Below are 17,900 nucleotides of genomic sequence, written 5' to 3' on the forward strand. Positions count from 1 at the left end.
ATCCGATTCTTTCGTAGGATTATAATTATTGTTTGGAGGTCACCAAGACCGAATTTCTGATCCGATTCAGTGGTTCGACCCATACTCAGTTTTTTCTTCAGATCAGTGAACATACCCCTTTGGCAATACTGGCAAAATTTCGAAAGGGCCGCGGGGTGGCTATAGGGCATAATTGTGGATCCGATTCTTTCGTAGGATCATATAATATTGTATGGAGGTCACCAAGACCGAATTTCTGATCCGATTCAGTGGTTCGACCCATACTCAGTTTTTTCACCGGATCAGTGAACATACCCCTTTGGCAATACCGGCAAAATTTCGAACGGCCCGCGGTGTGGCTATAGGGCATAATTATGGATACGATTCTTTCGTAGGATCTAAAAATATTGTATGGAAGTAATCAAGATCGAAAATCTGATCCGATTCAGTGGTTCGACCCATACTCAGTTTTTGCTCCGGATTAGTGAACATACCCCTTTGGCAATACTGGCAAAATTTCGAACGGGCCGCGGGGTGGCTATAGGGCATAATTGTGGATCCGATTCTTTCGTAGGATTATAATTATTGTTTGGATTTCACCAAGACCGAATTTCTGATCCGATTCAGTGGTTCAACCCATACTCAGTTTTTTCTTCAGATCAGTGAACATACCCCTTTGGCAATACTGGCAAAATTTCGAACGGGCCGCGGGGTGGCTATAGGGCATAATTGTGGATCCGATTCTTTCGTAGGATTATAATTATTGTTTGGAGGTCACCAAGACCGAATTTCTGATCCGATTCAGTGGTTCAACCCATACTCAGTTTTTTCTTCAGATCAGTGAACATACCCCTTTGGCAATACTGGCAAAATTTCGAACGGGCCGCGGGGTGGCTATAGGGCATAATTGTGGATTCGATTCTTTCGTAGGATCATATAATATTGTATGGAGGTCACCAAGGCCGAATTTCTGATCCGATTCAGTGGTTCGACCCATACTCAGTTTTTTCTCCGGATTAGTGAACATACCCCTTTGGCAATACTGGCAAAATTTCGAACGGCCCGCGGTGTGGCTATAGGGCATAATTATGGATACGATTCTTTCGTAGGATCTTAAAATATTGTATGGAGGTAATCAAGATCGAAAATCTGATCCGATTTAGTGGTTCGACCCATACTCAGTTTTTGCTCCGGATCAGTGAACATACCCCTTTGGCAATACTGGCAAAATTTCGAATGGGCCGCGGGGTGGCTATAGGGCATAATTGTGGATCCGATTCTTTCGTAGGATCATATAATATTGTATGGAGGTCACCAAGACCGAATTTCTGATCCGATTCAGTGGTTCGACCCTTACTCAGTTTTTTCTCCGGATCAGTGAACATACCCCTTTGGCAATACTGGCAAAATTTCGAACGGCCCGCGGTGTGGCTATAGGGCATAATTATGGATACGATTCTTTCGTAGGATCTTAAAATATTGTATGGAGGTCATCAAGATCGACAATCTGATCTGATTCAGTGGATCGACCCATACGCAGTTTTTTCTCCGGATCAGTGAACATACCCCTTTAGCAATACAGGCAAAATTTCGAACAGCCCGCGGTGTGGCTATAGGGCATAATTATGGATACGATTCTTTCGTAGGATCTTAAAATATTGTATGGAGGTCATCAAGATCGAAAATCTGATCCGATTCAGTGGATCGACCCATACGCAGTTTTTTCTCCGGATCAGTGAACATACCCCTTTGTCAATACTGGCAAAATTTCGAACGGGCCGCGGGGTGGCTATAGGGCATAATTGTGAATCCGATTCTTTCGTAGGATCATAAAATATTGTATGGAGGTCACCAAGACCGAATTTCTGATCCGATTCAGTGGTTCGACCCATAATAAGTTTTTTCTCCGGATCAGTGAACATACCCCTTTGGAAATACTGGCAAAATTTCGAACGGCCCGCGTTGTGGCAATAGGGTATAATTATGGATACAATTCTTTCGTAGGATCTTAAAATATTGTATGGAGGTCATCAAGATCGAAAATCTGATCTGATTCAATGGTTCGACCCATAGTCATTTTTTTCTCCTGATCGGTGAACATACCCCTTTGGCAATACTGGTAAAATTTCGAACGAGCCACGGGGTGGCTATAGGGCATAATTGTGGATCCGATTCTTTCGTAGGATCATAAAATATTGTATGGAGGTCACCAAGTCCGAATTTCTGATCCGATTCAGTAGTTCGACCCATACTCAGTTTTTTCTCCGGATCAGTGAACATACCCCTTTGGCAATACCGGCAAAATTTCGAACGGCCCGCGGTGTGGCTATAGGGCATAATTATGGATACGATTCTTTCGTAGGATCTAAAAATATTGTATGGAGGTAATCAGGATCGAAAATCTGATCCGATTCAGTGGTTCGACCCATACTCAGTTTTTGCTCCGGATCAGTGAACATACCCCTTTGGCAATACTGGCAAAATTTCGAACGGGCCGCGGGGTGGCTATAGGGCATAATTGTGGATCCGATTCTTTCGTAGGATTATAATTATTGTTTGGAGGTCACCAAGACCGAATTTCTGATCCGATTCTGTGGTTCAAACCTTCCTAATTTTGTTCTTCAGATCAGTGAACATACCCCTTTGGCAATACTGGCAAAATTTCGAACGGGCCGCGGGGTGGCTATAGGGCATAATTGTGGATCCGATTCTTTCGTAGGATCATATAATATTGTATGGAGGTCACCAAGACCGAATTTCTGATCCGATTCAGTGGTTCGACCCATACTCAGTTTTTTCTCCGGATTAGTGAACATACCCCTTTGGCAATACTGGCAAAATTTCGAACGGCCCGCGGTGTGGCTATTGGGCATAATTATGGATACGATTCTTTCGTAGGATCTTAAAATATTGTATGAAGGGAATCAAGATCGAAAATCTGATCCGATTCAGTGGTTCGACCCATACTCAGTTTTTGCTCCGGATCAGTGAACATACCCCTTTGGCAATACTGGCAAAATTTCGAACGGGCCGCGGGGTGGCTATAGGGCATAATTGTGGATCCGATTCTTTCGTAGGATTATATAATATTGTATGGAGGTCACGAAGACCGAATTTCTGATCCGATTCAGTGGTTCGACCCTTACTCAGTTTTTTCTCCGGATCAGTGAACATACCCCTTTGGCAATACTGGCAAAATTTCGAACGGCCCGCGGTGTGGCTATAGGGCATAATTATGGATACGATTCTTTCGTAGGATCTTAAAATATTGTATGGAGGTCATCAAGATCGAAAATCTGATCCGATTCAGTGGATCGACCCATACGCAGTTTTTTCTCCGGATCAGTGAACATACCCCTTTGGCAATACTGGCAAAATTTCGAACGGCCCGCGGTGTGGCTATAGGGCATAATTATGGATACGATTCTTTCGTAGGATCTTAAAATATTGTATGGAGGTCATCAAGATCGAAAATCTGATCCGATTCAGTGGATCGACCCATACGCAGTTTATTCTCCGGATCAGTGAACATACCCCTTTGGCAATATTGGCAAAATTTCGAACGGGCCGCGGGGTGGCTATAGGGCATAATTGTGAATCCGATTCTTTCGTAGGATCATAAAATATTGTATGGAGGTCACCAAGACCGAATTTCTGATCCGATTCAGTGGTTCGACCCATAATCATTTTTTTCTCCGGATCAGTGAACATACCCCTTTGGAAATATTGGCAAAATTTCGAACGGCCCGCGGTGTGGCAATAGGGTATAATTATGGATACAATTCTTTCGTAGGATCATAAAATATTGGATGGAGGTCATCAAGATCGAAAATCTGATCTGATTCAATGGTTCGACCCATAGTAATTTTTTTCTCCTGATCGGTGAACATACCCCTTTGGCAATACTGGAAAAATTTCGAACGGCCCGCGGTCCGGCTATAGGGCATAATTATGGATACTATTCTTTCGTAGGATCTTAAAATATTGTATGGAGGTAATCAAGATCGAAAATCTGATCCGATTCAGTGGTTCGACCCATACTCAGTTTTTGCTCCGGATCAGTGAACATACCCCTTTGGCAATACTGGCAAAATTTCGAACGGGCCGCGGGGTGGCTATAGGGCATAATTGTGGATCCGATTCTTTCGTAGGATTATAATTATTGTTTGGAGGTCACCAAGACCGAATTTCTGATCCGATTCAGTGGTTCGACCCATACTCAGTTTTTTCTTCAGATCAGTGAACATACCCGTTTGGCAATACTGGCAAAATTTCGAACGGGCCGCGGGGTGGCTATAGGGCATAATTGTGGATCCGATTCTTTCGTAGGATCATATAATATTGTATGGAGGTCACCAAGACCGAATTTCTGATCCGATTCAGTGGTTCGACCCATACTCAGTTTTTTCTCCGGATTAGTGAACATACCCCTTTGGCAATACTGGCAAAATTTCGAACGGCCCGCGGTGTGGCTATAGGGCATAATTATGGATACGATTCTTTCGTAGGATCTTAAAATATTGTATGGAGGTAATCAAGATCGAAAATCTAATCCGATTATGTGGTTCGACCCATACTCAGTTTTTGCTCCGGATCAGTGAACATACCCCTTTGGCAATACTGGCAAAAATTTAAAACGGGCCGCGGGGTGGCTATAGGGCAAAATTGTGGATCCGATTCTTTCGTAGGATTATAATTATTGTTTGGAGGTCACCAAGACCGAATTTTTGATCCGATTAAGTGGTTAGACCCATACTCAGTTTTTTCTTCAGATCAGTGAACATACCCCTTTGGCAATACTGGCAAAATTTCGAACGGGCCGCGGGCTGGCTATAGGGCATAATTGTGGATCCGATTCTTTCGTAGGATCATAAAATAATGTATGGAGGTTACCAAGATCGAATTTCTGATCCGATTCAGTGGATCGACCCATACTCAGTTTTTTCTCCGGATCAGTGAACATACCCCTTTGGCAATACTGGCAAAATTTCGAACGGCCCGCGGTGTGGCTATAGGGCATAATTATTGATACGATTCTTTCGTAGGATCTTAAAATATTGTATGGAGGTCATCAAGATCGAAAATCTGATCCGATTCAGTGGATCGACCCATACGCAGTTTTTTCTCCGGATCAGTGAACATACCCCTTTGGCAATACTGGCAAAATTTCGAATGGGCCGCGGGGTGGCTATAGGGCATAATTGTGGATCCGATTCTTTTGTAGGATTATAATTATTGTTTGGAGGTCACCAAGACCGAATTTCTGATCCGATTCAGTGGTTCGACCCTTACTCAGTTTTTTCTCCGGATTAGTGAACATACCCCTTTGGCAATACTGGCAAAATTTCGAACGGCCCGAGGTGTGGCTATAGGGCATAATTATTGATACGATTCTTTCGTAGGATCTTAAAATATTGTATGGAGGTCATCAAGATCGAAAATCTGATCCGATTCAGTGGATCGACCCATACGCAGTTTTTTCTCCGGATCAGTGAACATACCACTTTGGCAATACTGGCAAAATTTCGAACGGGCCGCGGGGTGGCTATAGGGCATAATTGTGGATCCGATTCTTTCGTAGGATCATATAATATTGTATGGAGGTCACCAAGACCGAATTTCTGATCCGATTCAGTGGTTCGACCCATACTCAGTTTTTTCTTCAGATTAGTGAACATACCCCTTTGGCAATACTGGCAAAATTTCGAACGGGCCGCGGGGTGGCTATAGGGCATAATTGTGGATCCGATTCTTTCGTAGGATCATATAATATTGTATGGAGGTCACCAAGACCGAATTTCTGATCCGATTCAGTGGTTCGACCCATACTCAGTTTTTTCTCCGGATTAGTGAACATACCCCTTTGGCAATACTGGCAAAATTTCGAACGGCCCGCGGTGTGGCTATAGGGCATAATTATGGATACGATTCTTTCGTAGGATCTTAAAATTTGTATGGAGGTAATCAAGATCGAAAATCTAATCCGATTCTGTGGTTCGACCCATACTCAGTTTTTGCTCCGGATCAGTGAACATACCCCTTTGGCAATACTGGCAAAAATTTAAAACGGGCCGCGGGGTGGCTATAGGGCAAAATTGTGGATCCGATTCTTTCGTAGGATTATAATTATTGTTTGGAGGTCACCAAGACCGAATTTTTGATCCGATTCAGTGGTTCGACTCATTCTCAGTTTTTTCTTCAGATCAGTGAACATACCCTTTGGCAATACTGGCAAAATTTCGAACGGGCCGCGGGCTGGCTATAGGGCATAATTGTGGATCCGATTCTTTCGTAGGATCATAAAATAATGTATGGAGGTTACCAAGATCGAATTTCTGATCCGATTCAGTGGATCGACCCATACTCAGTTTTTTCTCCGGATCAGTGAACATACCCCTTTGGCAATACTGGCAAAATTTCGAACGGCCCGCGGTGTGGCTATAGGGCATAATTATTGATACGATTCTTTCGTAGGATCTTAAAATATTGTATGGAGGTCATCAAGATCGAAAATCTGATCCGATTCAGTGGATCGACCCATACGCAGTTTTTTCTCCGGATCAGTGAACATACCCCTTTGGCAATACTGGCAAAATTTCGAACGGGCCGCGGGGTGGCTATAGGGCGTAATTGTGGATCCGATTCTTTTGTAGGATTATAATTATTGTTTGGAGGTCACCAAGACCGAATTTCTGATCCGATTCAGTGGTTCGACCCTTACTCAGTTTTTTCTCCGGATTAGTGAACATACCCCTTTGGCAATACTGGCAAAATTTCGAACGGCCCGAGGTGTGGCTATAGGGCATAATTATTGATACGATTCTTTCGTAGGATCTTAAAATATTGTATGGAGGTCATCAAGATCGAAAATCTGATCCGATTCAGTGGATCGACCCATACGCAGTTTTTTCTCCGGATCAGTGAACATACCACTTTGGCAATACTGGCAAAATTTCGAACGGGCCGCGGGGTGGCTATAGGGCATAATTGTGAATCCGATTCTTTCGTAGGATCATAAAATATTGTATGGACGTCACCAAGACCGAATTTCTAATCCGATTCAGTGTTTCGACCCAAAATCAGTTTTTTCTCCGGATCAGTGAACATACCCCATTGGAAATACTGGCAAAATTTCGAACGGCCCGCGGTGTGGCTATTGTGTATAATTATGGATACAATTCTTTCGTAGGATCTAAAAATATTGTATGGAGGTCATCAAGATCGAAAATCTGATCTGATTCAATGGTTCGACCCATAGTCATTTTTTTCTCCTGATCGGTGAACATACCCCTTTGGCAATACTGGTAAAATTTCGAACGAGCCACGGAGTGGCTATAGGGCATAATTGTGGATCCGATTCTTTCGTAGGATTATAAAATATTGTATGGAGGTCACCAAGCCCGAATTTCTGATCCGATTCAGTAGTTCGACCCATACTCAGTTTTTTTTCCGGATCAGTGAACATACCCCTTTGGCAATTCTGGCAAAATTTCGAACGGCCCGCGGTGTGGCTATATTGCATAATTATGGATACGATTCTTTCGTAGGATCTTAAAATATTGTATGGAGGTAATCAAGATCGAAAATCTGATCCGATTCAGTGGTTCGACCCATACTCAGTTTTTGCTCCGGATCAGTGAACGTACCCCTTTGGCAATACTGGCAAAATTTCGAACGGGCCGCGGGGTGGCTATAGGTCATAATTGTGGATCCGATTGTTTCGTAGGATTATAATTATTGTTTGGAGGTCACCAAGACCGAATTTCTGATCCGATTAAGTGGTTAGACCCATACTCAGTTTTTTCTTCAGATCAGTGAACATACCCCTTTGGCAATACTGGCAAAATTTCGAACGGGCCGCGGGGTGGCTATAGGGCATAATTGTGGATCCGATTCTTTCGTCGGATCATATAATATTGTATGGAGGTCACCGAGACCGAATTTCTGATCCGATTCAGTGGTTCGACCTATACTCAGTTTTTTCTCCGGATTAGTGAACATACCCCTTTGGCAATACTGGCAAAATTTCGAACGGCCCGCGGTGTGGCTATAGGACATAATTATTGATACGATTCTTTCGTAGGATCTTAAAATATTGTATGGAGGTCATCAAGATCGAAAATCTGATCCGATTTAGTGGTTCGACCCATACGCAGTTTTTTCTCCGGATCAGTGAACATACCCCTTTGGCAATACTGGCAAAATTTCGAACGGGCCGCGGGGTGGCTATAGGGCATAATTGTGAATCCGATTCTTTCGTAGGATCATAAAATATTGTATGGAGGTCACCAAGACCGAATTTCTGATCCGATTCAGTGGTTCGACCCATACTCAGTTTTTTCTCCGGATCAGTGAACACACCCATTTGTAAATACTGGCAAAATTTCGAACGGCCCGCGGTGTGGCTATAGGGTATAATTATGGATACAATTCTTCCGTAGGATCTTAAAATATTGTATGGAGGTCATCAAGATCGAAAATCTGATCTGATTCAATGGTTCGACCCATAGTCATTTTTTTCTCCTGATCGGTAAACATACCCCTTTGATAATACTGGCAAAATTTTGAACGTGCCGCGGGGTGGCTATAGGGCATAATTGTGGATCCGATTCTTTCGTAGGATCATAAAATATTGTATGGAGGTCACCAAGAACGAATTTCTGATCCGATTCAGTGGTACGAACCATACTCAGTTTTTTCTCCAGATCAGTGAACATACCCCTTTGGCAATACTGGCAAAATTTCGAACGGCCCGCGGTGTGGCTATAGGGTATAATTATGGATACAATTCTTTCGTAGAATCTTAAAATATTGTATGGAGGTCAGTAAGATCGAAAATCTGATCTGATTCAATGGTTCGACCCATAGTCATATTTTTCTACGGATCGGTGAACATACCCCTTTGGCATTACTGGCAAAATTTCGAACGGGCCGCGGGGTCGCTATAGGGCATAATTGTGGATCCGATTCTTTCGTAGGATCATAAAATTTTGTATGGAGGTCACCTAGACCGAATTTCTTATCCGATTCAGTTGTTCGACCCATACTCAGTTTTTTCTCCGGATCAGTGAACGTATCTTTGGCAATGCTGGCAAAATTTCGAACGGGCCGCGGGGTAGCTATAGGGCATAATTGTGGATCCGATTCTTTCGTAGGATTATAATTATTGTTTGGAGGTCACCATAACCGAATTTCTGATCCGATTCAGTGGTTCGACCCATACTCAGTTTTTTCTCCGGATTAGTGAACATACCCCTTTGGAAATACTGGCAAAATTTCGAACGGCCCGCGGTGTGGCTATAGGGTATAATTATGGATACAATTCTTTCGTAGGATCTTAAAATATTGTATGGAGGTCATCAAGATCGAAAATCTGATCTGATTCAATGGTTCGACCCATAGTCATTTTTTTCTCCTGATCGGTGAACATACCCCTTTGGCAATACTGGTAAAATTTCGAACGGGCCACGGGGTGGCTATAGGGCATAATTGTGGATCCGATTCTTTCGTAGGATCATAAAATATTGTATGGAGGTCACCAAGCCCGAATTTCTGATCCGATTCAGTGGTTCGACCCATACGTGGTTTTTTCTCCGGATCAGTGAACATACCCCTTTGGCAATACTGGCAAAATTTCGAACGGCCCGCGGTGTGGCTATAGGGCATAATTATGGATACGATTCTTTCGTAGGATCTTAAAATATTGTATGGAGGTAATCAAGATCAAAAATCTGATCCGATTCAGTGGTTCGACCCATACACAGTTTTTGCACCGGATCAGTGAACATACCCCTTTGGCAATACTGGAAAAATTTCGAACGGGCCGTGGGGTGGCTATAGGGCATAATTGTGGATCCGATTCTTTCGTAGGATTATAATTATTGTTTGGAGGTCACCAAGACCGAATTTGTGATCCGATTCAGTGGTTCGACCCATACTCAGTTTTTGTTTGGAGCTCACCATGACCGAATTTCTGATCCGATTCAGTGGTTCAACCCATACTCAGTTTTTTCTCCGGATCAGTGAACATACCCCTTTGGAAATACTGGCAAAATTTCGAACGGCCCGCGGTGTGGCTATAGTGTGTAATTATGGATACAATTCCTTCGTAGGATCTTAAAATATTGTATGGAGGTCAGTAAGATCGAAAATCTGATCTGATTCAATGGTTCGACCCATAGTCATTTTTTTCTCCTAATCGGTGAACATACCCATTTGGCAATACTGGCAAAATTTCGAACGGGCCGCGGGGTGGCTATAGGGCATAATTGTGGATCCGATTCTTTCGTAGGATCATAAAATATTGTATGGAGGTCACCAAGACCGAATTTCTGATCCGATTCAGTGGTTCGACCCATACTCAGTTTTTTCTCCGGATCAGTGAACATACCCCTTTGGCAATACTGGCAAAATTTCGAAAGGGCCGCGGGGTGGCTATAGGGCATAATTGTGGATCCGATTCTTTTGTAGGATTATAATTATTGTTTGGAGGTCACCAAGACCGAATTTCTGATCCGATTCAGTGGTTCGACCCATACTCAGTTTTTTCTTCAGATCAGTGAGCATACACTTCTGGCTATACAGGCAAAATTTCAAACGGGCCGCGGGGTGGCTATTGGGAATAATTGTGGATCCAATTCTTTTGTAGGATCATAAAATATTGTATGGAGGTCACCAAGATCGAATTTCTGATCCGATTCAGTGGTTCGACCTATACTCAGTTTTTTCTCCGGATCAGTGAACATACCCCTTTGGCAATACTGGCAAAATTTCCAACGGGCCGCTGGGTGGCTATAGGGCATAATTGTGGATCCGATTCTTTCGAAGGATTATAATTATTGTTTGGAGGTCACCAAGACCGAATTTCTGATCCGATTCAGTGGTTCGACCCATACTCAGTTTTTTCTTCAAATCAGTGAACATACCCCTTTGGCAATACTGGCAAAATTTCCAACGGGCCGCGGGGTGGCTATAGGGCATAATTGTGGATCCGATTCTTTCGTAAGATCATATAATATTGTATGTAGGTCACCAAGACCGAATTTCTGATCCGATTCAGTGGTTCGACCCATACTCAGTTTTTTCTCCGGATCAGTGAACATACCCCTTTGGCAATACTGGAAAAATTTCGAACGGCCCGCGGTGTGGCTATAGGGCATAATTATGGATACGATTCTTTCGTAGGATCTTAAAATATTGTATGGAGGTAATCAAGATCGAAAATCTGATCCGATTCAGTGGTTCGACCCATACTCAGTTTTTGCTCCGGATCAGTGAACATACCCCTTTGGCAATACTGGCAAAATTTCGAACGGGCCGCGGAGTGGCTCTAGGGCATAATTGTGGATCCGATTCTTTCGTAGGAATATAATTATTGTTTGGAGGTCACCAAGACCGAATTTCTGATCCGATTCAGTGGTTCGACCCATACTCAGTTTTTTCTTCAGATCAGTGAACATACCCCTTTGGAAATACTGGCAAAAATTTCCAACGGGCCGCGGGGTGGCTATAGGGCATAATTGTGGATCCGATTCTTTCGTAGGATCATATAATATTGTATGTAGGTCACCAAGACCGAATTTCTGATCCGATTCAGTGGTTCGACCCTTACTCAGTTTTTTCTCCGGATCAGTGTACATACACTTTTGGAAATACCGGCAAAATTTCGAACGGCCCGCGGTGTGGCTATAGGGTATAATTATGGATACAATTCTTTCGTAGGATCTTAAAATATTGTATGGAGGTCATCTAGATCGAAAATCTGATCTGATTCAATGGTTCGACCCATAGTCATTTTTTTCTCCAGATCGGTGAACATACCCCTTTGGCAATACTGGCAAAATTTCGAACGGGCCGCGGGGTGGCTATAAGGCATAATTGTGGATCCGATTCTTTCGTAGGATCATAAAATATTGTATGGAGGTCACCAAGACCGAATTTCTGATCCGATTCAGTGGTTCGAACCATACTCAGTTTTTTCTCCGGATCAGTGAACATACCCCTTTGGCAATACTGGCAAAATTTCGAACGGCCCGCGGTGTGGCTATAGGGTATAATTATGGATACAATTCTTTCATAGGATCTTAAAATTTTGTATGGAGGTCAGTAAGATCGAAAATCTGATCTGATTCATTGGTTCGACCCATAGTCATTTTTTTCTCCTAATCGGTGAACATACCTCTTTGGCAATACTGGCAAAATTTCGAACGGGCCGCTGGGTCGCTATAGGGCATAATTGTGGATCCGATTCATTCGTAGGATCATAAAATATTGTATGGAGGTCACCAAGACCGAATTTCTGATCCGATTCAGTGGTTCGACCCATACTCAGTTTTTTCTCCGGATCAGTGAACATACCCCTTTGGCAATACTGGCAAAATTTCGAACGGGCAGCGGGGTGGCTAGAGGGCATAATTGTGGATCCGATTCTTTTGTAGGATTATAATTATTGTTTGGAGGTCACCAAGACCGAATTTCTGATCCGATTCAGTGGTTCGACCCATACTCAGTTTTTTCTTCAGATCAGTGAGCATACCCCTCTGGCTATACTGGCAAAATTTCGAACGGGCCGCGGGGTGGCTATAGGGCATAATTGTGGATCCAATTCTTTTGTAGGATCATAAAATATTGTATGGAGGTCACCAAGATCGAATTTCTGATCCGATTCAGTGGTTCGACCTATACTCAGTTTTTTCTCCGGATCAGTGAACATACCCCTTTGGCAATACTGGCAAAATTTCGAACGGCCCGCGGTGTGGCTATAGGGCATAATTGTGGATCCGATTCTTTCGTAGGATCTTAAAATATTGTATGGAGGTAATCAAGATCGAAAATCTGATCCGATTCAGTGGTTCGACCCATACTCAGTTTTTGCTCCGGATCAGTGAACTTACCTTTGGCAATAGTGGCAAAATTTCGAACGGGCCGCGGGGTGGCTATAGGGCATAATTGTGGATCCGATTCTTTCGTAGGAATATAATTATTGTTTGGAGGTCACCATGACCGAATTTCTGATCCGATTCAGTGGTTCGACCCATACTCAGTTTTTTCTTCAGATCAGTGAACATACCCCTTTGGCAATACTGGCAAAATTTCCAACGGGCCGCGGGTGGCTATAGGGCATAATTGTGGATCCGATTATTTCGTAGGATTTTATAATATTGTATTTAGGTCACCAAGACCGAATTTCTGATCCGATTCAGTGGTTCGACCCTTACTCAGTTTTTTCTCCGGATCAGTGAACATACCCCTTTGGAAATACTGGCAAAATTTCGAACGGCCCGCGGTGTGGCTATAGGGTATAATTATGGATACAATTCTTTCGTAGGATCTTAAAATATTGTATGGAGGTCATCAAGATCGAAAATCTTATCTGATTCAATGGTTCGACCCATAGTCATTTTTTTCTCCTGATCGGTGAACATACCCCTTGGCAATACTGGCAAAATTTCGAACGGGCCGCGGGGTGGCTATAGGGCATAATTGTGGATCCGATTCTTTCGTAGGATCATAAAATATTGTATGGAGGTCACCAAGAACGAATTTCTGATCCGATTCAGTGGTTTGAACCATACTCAGTTTTTTCTCTGGATCAGTGAACATACCCCTTTGGCAATACTGACAAAATTTCGAACGGCCCGCGGTGTGGCTATAGGGTATAATTATGGATACAATTCTTTCGTAGGATCTTAAAATATTGTATGGAGGTCAGTAAGATCAAAAATCTGATCTGAATCATTGGTTCGACCCATAGTCATTTTTTTGTCCTAATCGGTGAACATACCCCTTTGGCAATACTGGCAAAATTTCGAACGGGCCGCGGGGTTGCTATAGGGCATAATTGTGGATCCGATTCTTTCGTAGGATCATAAAATATTGTATGGAGGTCACCAAGACCGAATTTCTGATCCGATTCAGTGGTTCGACCCATACTCAGTTTTTTCTCTGGATCAGTGAACATACCCCTTTGGCAATACAGGCAAAATTTCGAACGGGCCGCGGGGTGGCTATAGGGCATAATTGTGGATCCGATTCTTTTGTAGGATAACAATTATTGTTTGGAGGTCACCAAGACCGAATTTCTGATCCGATTCAGTGGTTCGACCCATACTCAGTTTTTTCTTCAGATCAGTGAGCATACCCTTCTGGCTATACTGGCAAAATTTCGAACGCGCCGCGGTGTGGCTATAGGGCATAATTGTGGATCCAATTCTTTTGTAGGATCATAAAGTATTGTATGGAGGTCACCAAGATCGAATTTCTGATCCGATTCAGTGGTTCGACCCATACTCAGTTTTTTCTCTGGATCAGTGAACATACCCCTTTGGCAATACTGGCAAAATTTCCAACGGGCCGCGGGGTGGCTATAGGGCATAATTGTGGATCCGATTCTTTCGTAGGATTATAATTATTCTTTGGAGGTCACCAAGACCGAATTTCTGATCCGATTCAGTGGTTCGACCCATACTCAGTTTTTTCTTCAGATTAGTGAGCATACCCCTCTGGCAATACTGGCAAAATTTCGAACGGGCCGCGGGGTGGCTATAGGGCATAATTGTGGATCCGATTCTTTTGTAGGATCATAAAATATTGTATGGAGGTCACCAAGACCGAATTTCTGTTCCGATTCAGTGGTTCGACCCATACTCAGTTTTTTCTCTGGATCAGTGAACATACCCCTTTGGCAATACTGGCAAAATTTCGAACGGGCCGCGGGGTGGCTATAGGGCATAATTGTGGATCCGATTCTTTTGTAGGATAACAATTATTGTTTGGAGGTCACCAAGACCGAATTTCTGATCCGATTCAGTGGTTCGACCCATACTCAGTTTTTTCTTCAGATCAGTGAGCATACCCTTCTGGCTATACTGGCAAAATTTCGAACGGGCCGCGGTGTGGCTATAGGGCATAATTGTGGATCCAATTCTTTTGTAGGATCATAAAGTATTGTTGGAGGTCACCAAGATCGAATTTCTGATCCGATTCAGTGGTTCGACCCATACTCAGTTTTTTCTCTGGATCAGTGAACATACCCCTTTGGCAATACAGGCAAAATTTCCAACGGGCCGCGGGGTGGCTATAGGGCATAATTGTGGATCCGATTCTTTCGTAGGATTATAATTATTGTTTGGAGGTCACCAAGACCGAATTTCTGATCCGATTCAGTGGTTCGACCCATACTCAGTTTTTTCTTCAGATCAGTGAACATACCCCTTCGGCAATACTGGAAAAATTTCCAACGGGCCGCGGGGTGGCTATAGGGCATAATTGTGGATCCGATTCTTTCGTAGGATCATATAATATTGTATGTAGGTCACCAAGACCGAATTTCTGATCCGATTCAGTGGTTCGACCCATACTCAGTTTTTTCTACGGATCAGTGAACATACCCCTTTGGCAATACTTGCAAAATTTCGAACGGCCCGCGGTGTGGCTATAGGGCATAATTATGGATACGATTCTTCGTAGGATCTTAAAATATTGTATGGAGGTAATCAAGATCGAAAATCTGATCCGATTCAGTGGTTCGACCCATACTCAGTTTTTGCTCCGGATCAGTGAACATACCCCTTTGGCAATACTGGCAAAATTTCGAACGGGCCGCGGGGTGGCTATAGGGCATAATTGTGGATCCGATTTTTTCGTAGGAATATAATTATTGTTTGGAGGTAACCAAGACCGAATTTCTGATCCGATTCAGTGGTTCGACCCATACTCAGTTTTTTCTTCAGATCAGTGAACATACCCCTTTAGCAATACAGGCAAAATTTCCAACGGGCCGCGGGGTGGCTATAGGGCATAATTGTGGATCCGATTCTTTCGTAGGATCGTATAATATTGTATGTAGGTCACCAAGACCGAATTTCTGATCCGATTCAGTGGTTCGACCCTTACTCAGTTTTTTCTCCGGATCAGTGAACATACCCCTTTGGAAATACTGGCAAAATTTCGAACGGCCCGCGGTGTGGCTATAGGGTATAATTATGGATACAATTCTTTCGTAGGATCTTAAAATATTGTATGGTGGTCATCAAGATCGAAAATCTGATCTGATTCAATGGTTCGACCCATAGTCATTTTTTTCTCCTGATCGGTGAACATACCCCTTTGGCAATACTGGCAAAATTTCGAACGGGCCGCGGGGGTGGCTATAGGGCATAATTGTGAATCCGATTCTTTCGTAGGATCATAAAATATTGTATGGAGGTCACCAAGACCGAATTTCTAATCCGATTCAGTGGTTCGACCCATACTCAGTTTTTTCTCCGGATCTGTGAAGAAACCCCTTTGGCAATACTGGCAAAATTTCGAACGGGCCGCGGTGTGGCTATAGGGCATAATTGTGGATCCGATTCTTTCGTAGGATCATAAAATATTGTATGGAGGTCACCAAGCCCGAATTTCTGATCCGATTCAGTGGTTCGACCCATACGTGGTTTTTTCTCCGGATCAGTGAACATACCCCTTTGGCAATACTGGCAAAATTTCGAACGGCCCGCGGTGTGGCTATAGGGCATAATTATGGATACGATTCTTTCGTAGGATCTTAAAATATTGTATGGAGGTAATCAAGATCAAAAATCTGATCCGATTCAGTGGTTCGACCCATACACAGTTTTTGCACCGGATCAGTGAACATACCCCTTTGGCAATACTGGAAAAATTTCGAACGGGCCGTGGGGTGGCTATAGGGCATAATTGTGGATCCGATTCTTTCGTAGGATTATAATTATTGTTTGGAGGTCACCAAGACCGAATTTGTGATCCGATTCAGTGGTTCGACCCATACTCAGTTTTTGTTTGGAGGTCACCATGACCGAATTTCTGATCCGATTCAGTGGTTCAACCCATACTCAGTTTTTTCTCCGGATCAGTGAACATACCCCTTTGGAAATACTGGCAAAATTTCGAACGGCCCGCGGTGTGGCTATAGTGTGTAATTATGGATACAATTCTTTCGTAGGATCTTAAAATATTGTATGGAGGTCAGTAAGATCGAAAATCTGATCTGATTCAATGGTTCGACCCATAGTCATTTTTTTCTCCTAATCGGTGAACATACCCATTTGGCAATACTGGCAAAATTTCGAACGGGCCGCGGGGTGGCTATAGGGCATAATTGTGGATCCGATTCTTTCGTAGGATCATAAAATATTGTATGGAGGTCACCAAGACCGAATTTCTGATCCGATTCAGTGGTTCGACCCATACTCAGTTTTTTCTCCGGATCAGTGAACATACCCCTTTGGCAATACTGGCAAAATTTCGAAAGGGCCGCGGGGTGGCTATAGGGCATAATTGTGGATCCGATTCTTTTGTAGGATTATAATTATTGTTTGGAGGTCACCAAGACCGAATTTCTGATCCGATTCAGTGGTTCGACCCATACTCAGTTTTTTCTTCAGATCAGTGAGCATACACTTCTGGCTATACAGGCAAAATTTCAAACGGGCCGCGGGGTGGCTATTGGGAATAATTGTGGATCCAATTCTTTTGTAGGATCATAAAATATTGTATGGAGGTCACCAAGATCGAATTTCTGATCCGATTCAGTGGTTCGACCTATACTCAGTTTTTTCTCCGGATCAGTGAACATACCCCTTTGGCAATACTGGCAAAATTTCCAACGGGCCGCTGGGTGGCTATAGGGCATAATTGTGGATCCGATTCTTTCGAAGGATTATAATTATTGTTTGGAGGTCACCAAGACAGAATTTCTGATCCGATTCAGTGGTTCGACCCATACTCAGTTTTTTCTTCAAATCAGTGAACATACCCCTTTGGCAATACTGGCAAAATTTCCAACGGGCCGCGGGGTGGCTATAGGGCATAATTGTGGATCCGATTCTTTCGTAGGATCATATAATATTGTATGTAGGTCACCAAGACCGAATTTCTGATCCGATTCAGTGGTTCGACCC

This window comes from Bidens hawaiensis, unplaced genomic scaffold (assembly GCF_021521415.1).
Source record: "Bidens hawaiensis isolate Kalapana, Puna unplaced genomic scaffold, B.hawaiensis_p1.1 tig00006709_1, whole genome shotgun sequence".
NCBI classification, from domain to species: domain Eukaryota; kingdom Viridiplantae; phylum Streptophyta; class Magnoliopsida; order Asterales; family Asteraceae; genus Bidens; species Bidens hawaiensis.